This window comes from Ambystoma mexicanum, chromosome 7q (assembly GCF_040938575.1).
Source record: "Ambystoma mexicanum isolate Mex_15411 chromosome 7q, UKY_AmexF1_1, whole genome shotgun sequence".
In the NCBI taxonomy this organism is placed as follows: Eukaryota; Metazoa; Chordata; class Amphibia; order Caudata; family Ambystomatidae; genus Ambystoma; species Ambystoma mexicanum.
In genome coordinates, this window is record NC_090941.1 from 650436529 (window position 1) to 650450198 (window position 13670).

The following is a 13670-nucleotide window of genomic DNA, read 5'->3' on the forward strand; positions in this document are numbered from 1 at the left end:
TGCTCCCAAAAGGGGTGTTTTTCAGTGTACCTGACCAAAATGCAAAAGAATTCTTTGCAGCATTCCAAACAGATGTCACCCAAGCCATGTGAAAGGGTGAACGAAATTGATCACACAACTCAGACCATCTCCTAAATACAGTATCACATTCATTATGGTCAATGCATGACAACAAGGTTGGTTATATGAACAATGCAGAATCAGTAAAGATTAGGGTAGGTACTTCTAAGAAACCGCCCCACATTCTCCAGTACCCCCAAACCACAAGCCAAGGATGGCATTACCCTTTTCATCAACTCCCTTTTATTGCAAGGTATTATTGTTCCTACCAGTAACCTGTTTAATACCCCAATGTTCCCAGTTACAGATTTGTGCAAGACCTGAGGGCATTGAATTCTGTGGTAATTACTTCCTTTCCTGTTGTCCCAAACAAGGCTTGTATACCTCCCATTGCCTCTCATTTTACTATGGTAGATCTGCGCTCAGCCTTCTTCTCTGTTCCCATAAACATGGATAGTCAGTAAGTTTTGCATTTTCACATAGGGAAATGCAGTACACCTGAACCTGTTTACCCCAGGGTCACACTGAATCTCTTACTCTCTTCTCCAAACAATTGAAGAAGGATCTGGATGATATTCGCTCCTAAGTCGAATCAGTGTCAGTGTGGTATGTTTATGATCCCCTGGTAGCCTCTCCCTCCTATGAGACTTACAAGGAGAATACTAGAGTCAGGTTAACTGCTCTCGCTCACAAAGGTACTCAACCATCTAAAAATTCATTGCAACTGTATTGAGAATGAGTCCATTATCTGGGTTATGATATTATTAAAGGGCACTGAGTCATAGCCCCCTCTAGAAAAGAGGTTGTATACAAGATTCCAAAACCACAAACGATTACACAAATGAGAACATTCTTCAACCTGGTGGGTTACTGAAGGCAGTGGATTCTAGGATATGTCAAGGCAGTGGAACCTTTGCAAATCTACACGACAATGAACACTGTTGGACCCAGACAATGGCCTAGCGAAACTGAGGAGTCATTCTCCAAGGTAAAGAAAAGGTTGGCTGAAGCACCAGCATTAGGTCTGCCTGATTACAAGAAATGTTCACCCTGCATTGCCATGAAAAGAGGGTGCAGGGTTGCTCTTGCATTGTTGCATTGCTGATGCAAAAACCTAGGTTTCATCAAGAGGATATTGCATATTACAGTAAATAACTGGATCCAGTAGCTGCGGTTTGCCAACTTGCTTATGGTAGGTAGCTGCAGCAGCTGCCTTAGCAGTGGAGTAATAGAAGCCCTAGTATCAGGTTTCCCTTTAGAAGCAGTATCATCATTTTTGAAAACCAAAACTATAAACATGTCTGTTTGCATAGCTAACAAATATTGGTTATTGTTGTTAATTCTTCTGATAGCAGTCTGACAATGTGTCCTGTTTTGCATCCAGCATCCCTGCTCCCTACAGCCTGGGGAGTTGCATGAGACTGATACCCATGACAGTGTCACAATTACCAACCATCTTTACATTCCTCGAAGGGACCTGTTTGATATCCCTTTGCATAATGCAGACTTGAGTTACGTTGTTGATGGATCAAGTTACCATAATTAAAGAGTTGTTCTAGTGGCAGGATATGAGGTGCGTGCCCCTGGTGAGGGTGTAGAAAGTGGCAAGCTACCATGTGTCACCTCAGAATGAGTAGCCTCACTTCTAGCAATTAGCAGAGCATGCAAACTAACAATACAGAAGACAGTGAGCATTTATACTGATTTGTTTTGCACTTTTGAGGGGTCCCACAATTTTGAATGTGGGCAGCTGTGGAAGCAAAGAGGTTTCCTGACTTCCTCGGGCTCTCCTATAATGAACCACCAGTATGCCAAAGAGCTCCTAAATGCTATTGGTTTATTAAAGGAACAGGTTGGATAAATGCCTTACTATCCCTTCACTGACGAGAATTTCCGTGCCTAAAATAAACTAAAGTAAACACTCTAACATAAGGATATCTGACCCTCAGATCTGTATAACAAATAAAGCAAAAATGAAATAATTGGCAATCTAATTCAATAACAATGTATAACATATGATCTGATCCACAATATGATCAACGTCTCTTCTCATAACCTGGGTGAATTTTCCTTTCCCCAGATTTGAACAAGGGTTTCTCCACATTTCAAAGAAAGCAAGGAAATCTGGTTTAACACAAAATCTGATACAGATCTTAAGGTTTAGTGCTTGATTACGTAAAGTTCAGTTGCTTTCATAAAATGTCTCAAGAAAGCACAAGTTCCCACTCCTCCTGGAATAAGAACTCTTTCATATTTGTCTTCTCCCAGTAAGCAACAACAATTGTTTTTGTCAGGATATTTCAAGAAATCACAAGTTCCCACTCCTCCTAGAATAAGAAGGGTTTCATATTTATCTTCTCCAAGTGAGCAACAAGTAACAACATATGTCCTTGCCAGGATAATTGTTACAACTTTTGGTTTCAAAAAGAAATAATCTATTCCAACTCCTCTAAGAGTAAGAACATGGTTCACCTTTGTAACAACAACAAACGTCTTTGTAAGGATGGTTTACCACACTTTTGGTTTAAAAAAGAAATGTAATTTGTCTTTAACAAGCTTTTGCAATTCTTCATCCAATGCTATCAACCAACATGATTTGTTTCTGTTAGATCCACAATTTAGCATTGGCATCAACTACTACCTGTCTCATTCCTTTGCCAAGCTCTTTTGGGCAAAAATCTCTGCCCTACGGGTGTACTCGACTGCCCGTCTACCTCTTCAACAACAAAACAGAAAAGTGGTTCAGTGGTAACTTCCAACTTAGAATAACAACTTAATTGGGTTTCTTTATCATAAAACCTTAACAAGTTGCAGGAAAACAAGAAACCACATTAGTGCTCTTTAAGACTTATTGGCAACTATGCTACTCTCCCTCTGGATAACCTTCTCCAGAAGGCCAGCCTGTTAGCCACCTTTCTTTCCCCTTCATAAAAACAAACAAACAAACAAGGATCAACAGATAATCTCAATTTTCCTCAGTTATTTCTTTGGTAATGTAGGTTTCTATCACCTGAAGATCAGTGTTTCATAGCAGATAAGTAGTAATTCACACAATCATTAAGCCTATCAGTATCCCCCTCTGGCCTTGAGTATTGTTTATTATATTGGTATTGCTGAATGGCAATACATTCTTGGCTTGGGTATTGCTTGTGCACTTCTGGACTGGTTACAGCTTTCCCCTATGGTTTTTGGACATTCCACTCTCTCATGTGCTTATTTATACAGTCACTTTGTTTCAACAGGCACTACCTTTGCTAGTTTCATGTAGTTCGATATTCAAAGTTACTGCTACTGTTGTTTTCAATCACTTGCGAACGAAGCGGTCTGCTGTGAACATGCGGCATCATTGGAGCGCTCTGGAGTCACTTGCAAGCTGTGAACTCAGCAGGTAAGCTGCTCAATTACACTGTGCTCGGCGTTCGCAGGTCTTTCGTGCTTGTAGCTCCCTGCAGTAGGGTGGACAGCCTCCTCTGGTCCTCCTCCACTCAGGCCACTGAGGAACAGAGCCTCCTTTGCTCCGCAGAGGGCCATGTGCAACCGAGCCACCTGGAACCTCCAAAGAGGCCTTCACTACTGCTGTTTCCCGTTGCGTGAACTCTGCACAATGAAATCTTACTGGGCAAGCGTCTCTTCCTCACGATTCCCACTGCACGACCTCTGCAACAGGGAGAGTCACAGGCAAAGACTCTCTCAGAACCTGCCACGGCTTGTGGCGTTTCATTGGTCCCGGCGTCTTCTCTCTTCACAGACTTCCTTCTCAGCTGCAACCACGGGCCACTGTGCTTCTTCTTCTTCCACTGCTCTGCTGGTCTCTCTAATGCCTGCAGCTAAGGGGGCTTTTATAAGCCTCTGAGTCCCCTTCCGGTATATGTCATTTACACCAATTAGGAGATCGCTCCCACAGTAGTGTTCCTCTGGATCCCTCTTCCTCATCCCAGTACTGTGGGAATTATGGGACTTGAAGTCCCTGGCAACAAAGTAAGCTTTTCTAACTCTTTCTACTTTGCAATGAGCCAAAGCCATCAAAACATTAGGGTGTTGTTTCCTTCCCCCATGCGATCCTCCAACAGAATACCACCCCCAGTGTCGGAATCAGGAAGCCCTGTCCACACGAGGAAGGTCCCTGGTTGAAGTTTTGGGGGGAATCATTACTGATTCATCGCACAACTTTGCTGATTTTGTTGCCACAATGGCCCCAGCAGCTGATTCTCAAGACTAATACATATTACTCATGAGGAAAGTGCAGGAACAGCCTCCGTTTAAAACTTTGGAAGAACTAGAAAACACTTCTCTGACTGAGAATGACTTGGGGAATAGGAATGCATATTTCATGATGCTTCTGTCAGGAGGGAGGCACAGGGTCAATTGGTAGCCCCTAGTATACTGGTGGCACCCCTAGTCAGGCTATATCATGGACAGTCAGATGTGGGGGAGAGTGGCATGGTTTCCACTTTCAGAAAATATTGGTTTATCACTGATTTTGCAACACTAGCATAGTACTGTTGCAGATGATTTGCCATTTGTCTTTAGAACAATGTTGATAAGACTGTTCCCACCACACAAGGAGCACATACTCCCCCTTATGGACCTTTCATGAATATCCAGGTTGATTTTCTTCAATTACACTGTTACAACAATTTTCAGTATGTGCTGGTTGTGTTGACATCTTCTCCGGCTGGATAGAGGCATGGCCATGCCAACAAACCGATGCGATAACTAGCAAAGATCATGTTGAGAAATGTAATAAAACAATTTGGGGACCCATTTCAACAACCATATAATTGTCATCATAACACTTTATTCGGCACAAGCCTTAAAAGTGCATCACATTCAACACAACATTAAGACATAAATACATTCATAAAATACATTAAAAAATGAGTGATGCATCATAACGTATAAAGTGTAAGAATAGAACTGCATACTTATGGCGGGGCCGGTGACTCATCTTTGCAACGATTTCTCAGCCTTAGTGCAATACAAATGTAGCTTTGTAGGGCTACTAAAACTGTAGGCTCTGCAGCAACTAATAGGTATTGTAAAGCCAACCTAATGGTTCTGATACTGCATTCCTAACCAAGGGGAAAAGAGTCTTCTGCCTAATCTTGAAATATAACTTGCATAAGAGCATGAAGTGCTTACTACCCTCCTGAACTTGCGCGCAGTGTGGACAGGCAGATCTTTGAAGAGAGCTGTTTTCTCCAGTTGAATACCTAACCACTTGGCAAAAACAAACCTAAAGTGCATAATAGGTGACCTACTGTTGCGAGAAGCAATCTGGTCCAAATAATCCATCCTTTGGCCTGGGATAGAGATGATGGCCTGCTTCTTATTTGACTGCTTTAGCATTTCATTTCCTCTACTCTCTCCATCCCACATACATTTGAATTTCCCACTAATTAGCCAGTATCTATTTATTTGTTTTAACATGAACAAAGCGAGCTAAACCCTCAAGCATCATAGTGCTGGTTGCACTCATTTAACACATTTTAATCGATAGACAATAGGAAAGTTCCTCAGAGAGTATAAGCAGTGGAACACATTGGGGCAATGTATGTACAAAGATAAATGTTTAGGGAGGAGAATGTGTCCATCACCTCCAGGACTCTTGGGAGAAAAAGCAATGTTTTGAGCTGCTTGCGGAATGCCCTATAGGAATGTTCCAGTCTCAAGGGTGGTGGTAGGGTGTTTCAGTTCTTGGCAGCGATTACCGGGAACGCATCATTTTTGGAGATAGGGCTCAGGTGCGCAAACAGTTCTCCTGCGTTCACTTTGAGCAAGGTCATAAGCACATAGTTTAGCCAGGGGATCCTATGTAGGCTTTCTCTTGCCATAAGATCCATTAAACGTTTATGGGACAAAACAGCTTCAGGATTAGTCCATAGTGCTAACCACATGCAGATAGGCCTTAGCCTGAGGTCATCACTTATAAAGGGATTGTTCAGTTTCAAATGCATGGCAAAGAGTGTGACGGAGCGCCAGAGATTGAGGAAGCGTCTAATAAAGGCATCCTCCTTTAATTGGATTAAATGGGTGTCCTCAAATCCCCAAAGCTCAGCACCATATAATGCTATTGCACATGGTTTTTCCTATAGATTTTCAGGGTTGTTGCAATAGACTGGTAACCTAAAGAGTTTGCAGTACTATTAACGGCTCCAGATATCTGGCCCATAGATTGCGCTTGTTTAGATTAGTGTTCCCTCCCTGCCATTTATTTATAAATACCACACGCAGATAATTAAACCAGTCCGCCTGCTCAGGTTTATTATTATTCTGCTTGAAGGAAGAGGGTGTTCCTTTTCCCCCCATCATCATCACCTTGGACTTAGTGGCATTACCTTTTAGATCTCTTGATCCCATGAATTCTGAATGTTTGTTAATAAGAGCCTGCAAAGCTCTTGGCGTCCTAGCTACTAAGACTGCATCATCTGCGTAGCTCAGTACTGGAGTGTGTGCACCACCAATCATGACAACGTCGGCAAGCATAGTCTTCAACTCAGACTTTAAGATGTAAGTGTAGAGGTTAAACAGGAGTGGTGCCAAAACACCCCCCTGTTTCACACCCCTTCCTATGTCGAAGTATTGTGTGCACTCGCCGACGGGTCCAAAGTGGAGAGCTGCCTGAGTATCAAAGTGTAAAGGCTTAATTACAGCTAAAAGATGTGGGGGTATTTTTAATCCTTTTAAGACTGCCCAGAGCCTGGCCCTGTTAACCATATGAAAGGCAGTCGAGAGATCCATAAAAGCCAGGTAAAATGGTACTTTATGCAAGTAATAATATTTTGTCACTAGGACATACTCTCTTGTGCCCAACCCAGAGTAATCCTCCTTGTGACTCAGCTAAAATCCCTTCTGACAATACTTACTCCTTAAACCTGGTACAGACCAGTTTAGCAAAGAGCTTGCTGACTGTGTCCACCAGAGCAATTGGCCGGTATGTTTGGGGAACCGCCTGATCACCCTTGTAAATCGGCACAATAAGGGCCTTTCTCCAGCTCCAGGGGATTTGACCTGTGGCCCAAATGGAGCTAAATACATTAGTTAAAAGGGGAGCCCAGAGGTCTAAATTAGACTTTAAAAGACCTGCTGGAATTGTGTAGGGCCAGGGCTTTTGAGGGCTGCTTGTGTGGTGATGACTTCACAGACTTCTTTTTTTGAAGACTGTGCTTGTGAACATTGCTTGTTAAAACATATATCAGATGACTATTTAAGACTAAATTCACTATCTATGCTTTCCGTTGAGTATACCTCCTGGAAGTACGCTGTCGAAGCTTCGGAACTAACACTGAGATCACAATGTGATTCTAGGGGTTTATTCAGGGAGCATGACACGAGCGACCAGAATTTGCCGGAATTATTCAAGGATGCAGATTCTTCTTTTCTGCCCAGATCCTTTTTGCGACCATGAAAGTGTTCTTATAAACAAGTCTCTTTAATTTCACCCCAATTGGACTATAAAGGGTAGTTATTAACTCCCGTTTTGCAACCCTACACTCCTGTGAATACCAGCCCACCTCAATGTGAGATGCATTCCCCTGTAGTTTTAAGGGTTTGGATTTAAGTGAGGACCGGCAATCTCCAAACATTTCTGGAAGTGTTATACAGCCAGTCTAGGGCTGCAATTCATTTCCAGGCAACATACAAGCTTGTTAAGGATATCATTCACTATCACTTGCGTGATATGATCTGGCGACAGTTTAGCCCAATTCGTTATTCGTCACATGTTGGGGGCTGCCTTAAGTGGAGAAGATACAGGGGAGTAAATGGTCCTACTGGTATGTTCCTTCTCCGAGCCCAAATTAAGTGATAGTGCTGCATGATCTCCGTCTGGTTTAGAGATTACCGTAAATGATCTCAAATGTGCCTGATCATGTACTCTCGATATAAAATAGTCTATAATAGATAGAAAGCGGGAGCTTGTAAAAATAATGTTGCCCGGTGCGTCTAGCAGAACTCTGCCATGAACCCTTCTTAGACTCCATTTAACTAGGAATTTGTTAAATGTGTGGTGCGGTGCATCCCCCGTGTGTCTTGCAAGAAAGTCCTTGGTATGCTGCAATATTTTGTAACTCCCCAACCTGGGGCCTCATCACAGGCTTGGCAGTAAATTGGGCAATTACCACTGGGTGAAAATAACGTTACTGTCGGGTCATGCAGCAGTATCAGTGCCACATCATAACTTGACATGCACGCGCCTCTGACTCCGATGGTAATGCTATTAGCCTCTGTCCGTAATTGCACCGAAATAAGGGCTACCGCCAGAAAACCGGTACTAATAGCACTACCGCTGGCAAGCTGGGCGCTATTAGCGTCGGTGGAAATTGCGTCACCGCCGGAACGGGAAGCATCGAGGCAGCCATTTTGAAAAACACAAACCATTAAATATTGCCACTTCTTGCAGCCATCCAGCACTGCAAACCATCAAACATGTTGCAGGAGATGCTAAGAGGCAAGAGGGCCAAAGATCACCTCAGAAAGCCCAAGTTCAGCAAGTGTGAGCTTGTGGTCATGACAGACGAGGTACTGGGGCACTGTGAGGAGCTGTATGGAGCCAGGCAGAGAAAGACCAGTGGGCAGAGGCACAGAGCGATATGGACCAACATTGCCCAGGTCAAAGCAGTTTCCAGCTTACCCTGTGATGGTGAGGAATGCCGGAAATGTGGAATGACCTGAGGGTAAGGGTGCAGGGACTGCTGTCCCAACACCGCCGGGAGTCCCTGGCAACAGGAGGAGGTACTGCCGAGCCACTGGTCCTCACTGCATGTGAGGTGAAATGCAGTACAGTGCTCGACCTCGAGGGGATAGAGGGAGTAGGCAGCGCCGAGGCGGAAGCTAGCAGCCAGGAGGCAGGAGGTGAGTGAACCCCCTCCCACCCCCAATGCATGCACAAAGGACAACCCAGAATAAGAAGCCCCAGTGGACAGGGGCACAAGTCAGCAGACCCTGGAGCTGGGCATGCCGACAGGGCAGAGTGACAGGGAGTCACATCAGCCACCTCCAGAGCAGCCATGGGGCAGGCCACCAAGGGTACCCCTGAGCGTCACAGCAGTGAAAAGGTCAGGCAAGTGAACCAAACAAATGCCACGTGCATCTCACCCCTACTGGTGCACCCTGTGCCAGCGGCATTGAGGTGCAAGAGCACCCATGGCAACGTGCAGCAGTCACCTCAGAATGTAGCAGACCCAGTAGGCCTGCCCAATGAGGGCATAGCAGATAAGCAACAGGAAAGTACACCTCCCACACACAGACATGTTCCCAGCATGCCAATCACTGTGCACCACAGAACAGCCCTGCTGGTTGCTCAGCAGTGGCCCATAGTGCCATGAAAGTGCCATGGAACAAGCCAGCCACACAACCCCACCATGTCATTGCCACCCAGGGAGGGGATGTTGGGCCAAGAATGACCACACGCATGCATGTCAGACAAAATCTGCCCCAGTAAGGACACCCTGGCCTACCCAAACACTGGCCATGGGCCACACACCCATCGCCAAAAGCAACCCCATAAAGGTTAACCTACATGCATCCTCCCATGGCCAAACATGCCCATTTGCCCAAATGTCTGGGGTCACACTCTGTACATTGCAATCATGTAATTCATGCCAGTACACATGATGGATCCATACCTGACGCAAAGTCTTATGTCCCCTACAGGTGTGCATGCATCGCCAGAGGCCCCTGAGGAAGAGGAGGAGTTAGCCGGCCCATCAGGCAGTGGTGCTACAAGGCCCTCAAGGTCTGCCACCACCACCCCATGAAGGCCCACGAGATCGTCGCCTAGGCAAAACCTACAGCTAGCAAGGACAAGCCTGCCGTTGGCACCACAGGCCCTGCGGCAAAACTAGCAGACACTAGGAGCAGTGCAGGCCAAGCCACACCCACACATGCAGTCATCTGCACGGATACAGAGCCAACACCTGCTTACAGTGACACTGAGGAGCCACAGGGGGACACCACCCGGGAGTCAACACCTGGCCAAAGCCCACACTCCCCAGGGAGCCCTCCACACCACCAGCCAGTGCGTAGCAATATCCATAATAGGGCTGCAAGACCTATCCTTGGCCTCAAGCCTAGGGACCATATCTCTCCAGCCCTAAAAACACTCCACTGGCTCCCGGTTGCTGCAAGGATTAAATTCAAAACCATTTGCATCATCCATGAGGCTGTCTGGGGCTGGGGACCATGCTATCTACAACCTGCTCTCACTAAATACATTCCTTACAGATCTTTATGATCCTCCGGCACCAACTCTCTGCATGTCAAGCGATTCGGCAAGCAGCAAGCTGGTGGCCGATCCCTTTCCTCGGCTAGCTCCCTTCTATGGAACAGCATCCCCCTTCCCATTTGTCTTAAGTCAGATCGCTTTCAATTCCAGAAACTCCTCAAGACTTACCTCTTCACCTCCTCCTTACACCCCTCTCTCCTTTGCTAATTCCGAGAGTTGCTGAGATTGCTGACCAGGGCCCTTATATAGCCACCTGGGTCCTGGCCTCACACCCCCAATCGCTTTCAGCCTCTGCCTACTCCCAGCACTTGCCTAAGGTGCCCACTGTCCGTGCTATCACAGACCTGCACTTATTTATTGGCAGTCAACCACTCAACAATTGATCTCTGCCAGTCACTGAACAGCTTCTAACTTACTCCCTAGCACTTCTCTCATTGTTACTCCTAGCATTTACTCTCCCCCTCGTCCCTCTCTCTCTCTGCACTTGCACACTCTCAATGCTCAAGAGGCCTAGTAGGGCCGCCTCTCTCTGTCATTGTTATATTTTCCATTCATTCCCATGTTCCCTCCCTGTTGCCTTGTGGGCGCTTTGAAACACAATTTACTTGATGTATAAGTGCTTTTCAAATGCACAATTAATAAATAAATAAATAAAAACACAGAGACAGATGTGGACACCCCATCCTATGGCTCACCCGCATTCAGCCCTCCCTTTCCCAGTGCATAGCCCCCCTCCCTGACCACGTAGTCCACCTGACAACGTGGAGCTGCAAAGGCTGGACACCATGAAGCGCAGACAGCGGGAGATGTAGGCCATTGGGCATACTCACTCGGCCCACCTGAAGGCCATTAGGGATACCGTCCAGGGTACCATTGGCAGGGTTGTGCGGTAAATGGTGCGCAACAAGGACGAGATGAGTGCCAACACCTCTGCCCTGACACTTTACGAATAATGTGTCAGAGAGTTGTTGGAGGGTGTCTCTGCCCTAGCTGAAGCCACCCGGCAGGGCAATGAGTTACAGCGGCAGCAGAGTCAGTACCATACACCTCCACCACACCCATGGAGGGGTCACAGCCGGAAACGCCACAGCGACAGTCGCAGCGACTACTGCGCCCGAGATCACCTGGGGCCGGCAGGGGTGGGGGCCGTAGAGAGGCCCCGACAGTGAATTACACTGGGACGGACACAGGCCACCATGAGTGGCCATGCCAGTGAGTTGGAGGTGGGAGTGGGGAAGTGTACTTGGGAGTTGGTGGTGGGGTGATAGTGTGCTGGGGAGTTGTTGGTGGGAGGGGGTAGGGGGATATTTTGCTGGGGAGTTGGTTGTGGGAGGGGAGATAGTGTACTGGGGAGTTGGTGGTGAGAGGGGGAGGGGAATAGTGTGCTGGGGAGTTGGTGGTGGGAGGCGGTAGGGGAGATAATGTGCTGGGGATTTGGTGGTGGGAGGGGTGGGGGGATAGTGTGCTGGAGAGTTGGTGTTGGGAGGAGGAGGGGCAATAGTGTGCTGGGGAGTTGGTGGTGGGCGAGGGGAGGAGGAACAGTCAGGGCACCTATTTAGAATAAAACAGTTCAACTGCATCAATGCGAGAACATTCCTGATTGGGTCACTGTGGAGTTTATTTACATAAGTGACAGTCACACAGTGGTGCATGGCTTCTGCAAGGGAAATTACTTAAAACTTATGAATTGTCAGTCTCCCTTCCCTCACATCATCTTTGACGTTGCCTGCTGTGGCTCCTGTCTCAGACATTTCATCATCATCTTCTGGCGTTGGCATGTTCACGTCAGGGGGTAGGGGCACATTTCTCCTCATGCAAATATTGTGCAGCATGGCACACACAAGCACTACTTTTCAGCCTTTCCCTTTAGCGTACATAAGGATTCCGCCTGTACGATCTAGGCAGCGAAAATGTGCGCTTAGGAATCCAAAGGTGAGCTCAATGCACAAACAGGTCCTGCTGTATGCATTGTTGTAGGGTATGTCGTGCAATGTTTGTGGCTCACGCACAGGGGTAATTAGCCAAGGCAGCTACGGGTATCTGGAGTCACCTGCATAATGAGAGGCACAGACATTAGTCACTGTGATATGTGTGGGGGTGGACTTTCACAGCATCATGGCAATGGTCATGTGCATGCATATGGGGCTTCATCCATGTCTGTGCATGATGTGTCACTGGCATCATGCATTGTATTGGCATCACATGCACCCCGTTACGTCATAACAGATGTATTGTGATGTGTCTTTCAGTGACATGAATACCTGGTGGCTGTCTTGTGGCTCGGTATTGCTCTCGTGCATGTGGCTTGCTCGGTTGCCAATCAGCATTCCCGATGCTTCTGTGGGCAGTTGGGCAGCACTGCAGTGTCGGTGTACATGGGTACATGGGTGCAGCACTGACAGTGCTGCTGTTGTATGCTGCAATGTGGGACTTTGTTTGTTATTGCTTTTCATTATGCATGATGCGTTGTGGTACCTGTAGTCATATGTGTGGAATGAATTGCTGCTGTATGTGTCCATCTACATCTCCGTCCAGGTGGGTACTGGTTTTGCATTTGCTTGTCATGCCATTCTTTGTGTCATTAATCAACCCCCACCCCCAATTTGGTCAGGTACTTCACAGTGCATAGGTGTTGGCAGCTTTACACACCCACTATCCAGGTCCGTTGTCTCCTGTGCCTCTCCATGTATCATGGCAGTGTGCTGTTCCATGAGACCATGGAGTCGTGGGTGGAACCTGCGTAGCGGGCACAGCACTGGGTGATGATGAGATCAGGGTCGCAGGTCACCTGCATATTAAGGGAGTGGTGTAGTGCTAGTGATTTCGGTACACTGCTTCATGGGCCTGGGTGCTACCAACACAACATGGGTGCAGTCCAGGGCTACGGTATAGAACTTTGCCTTCATGGCCTTGACCTAGGCTGGGGTGGTGGGTAGTGCGATGTGGTGTTGCACATGCTGCAAGAGGGCATCCAGCAACTGGGCAAGGACTGCACAGAATGTGGGGTGTGCCATGCCGTGCATTGTGGCCACAGAGTACTAGAAGGTGCCAGTACCTAGGAATTGTAATACTGACACTAGCTTGAGCAGTGGGGTCACAGCTGTATGAATGTTTATCCTGCTCCCTATGTCCTTGTGTATTGTACTGAGCAGCTCAGCAATGGTCTCCCTGTTGACGCGGTACAGGGTCACCAACTGGGTGTCAGTAAGGATCCAGGGTGAGGGCCTGTCCCTGGGGATGGGTGCACGCCTTGCTTGGGCTCTTCTCCTTCTCCCCCCCCCCCCCCACTGTGCTCCTTGTGCCCTGGCCTGCTCCTCCTGCCTCTCTGCTTCCAGACATAGCATGAGCAACTGCCTGTCTTAGCTCAGAGTGGCTAACGGCAGCA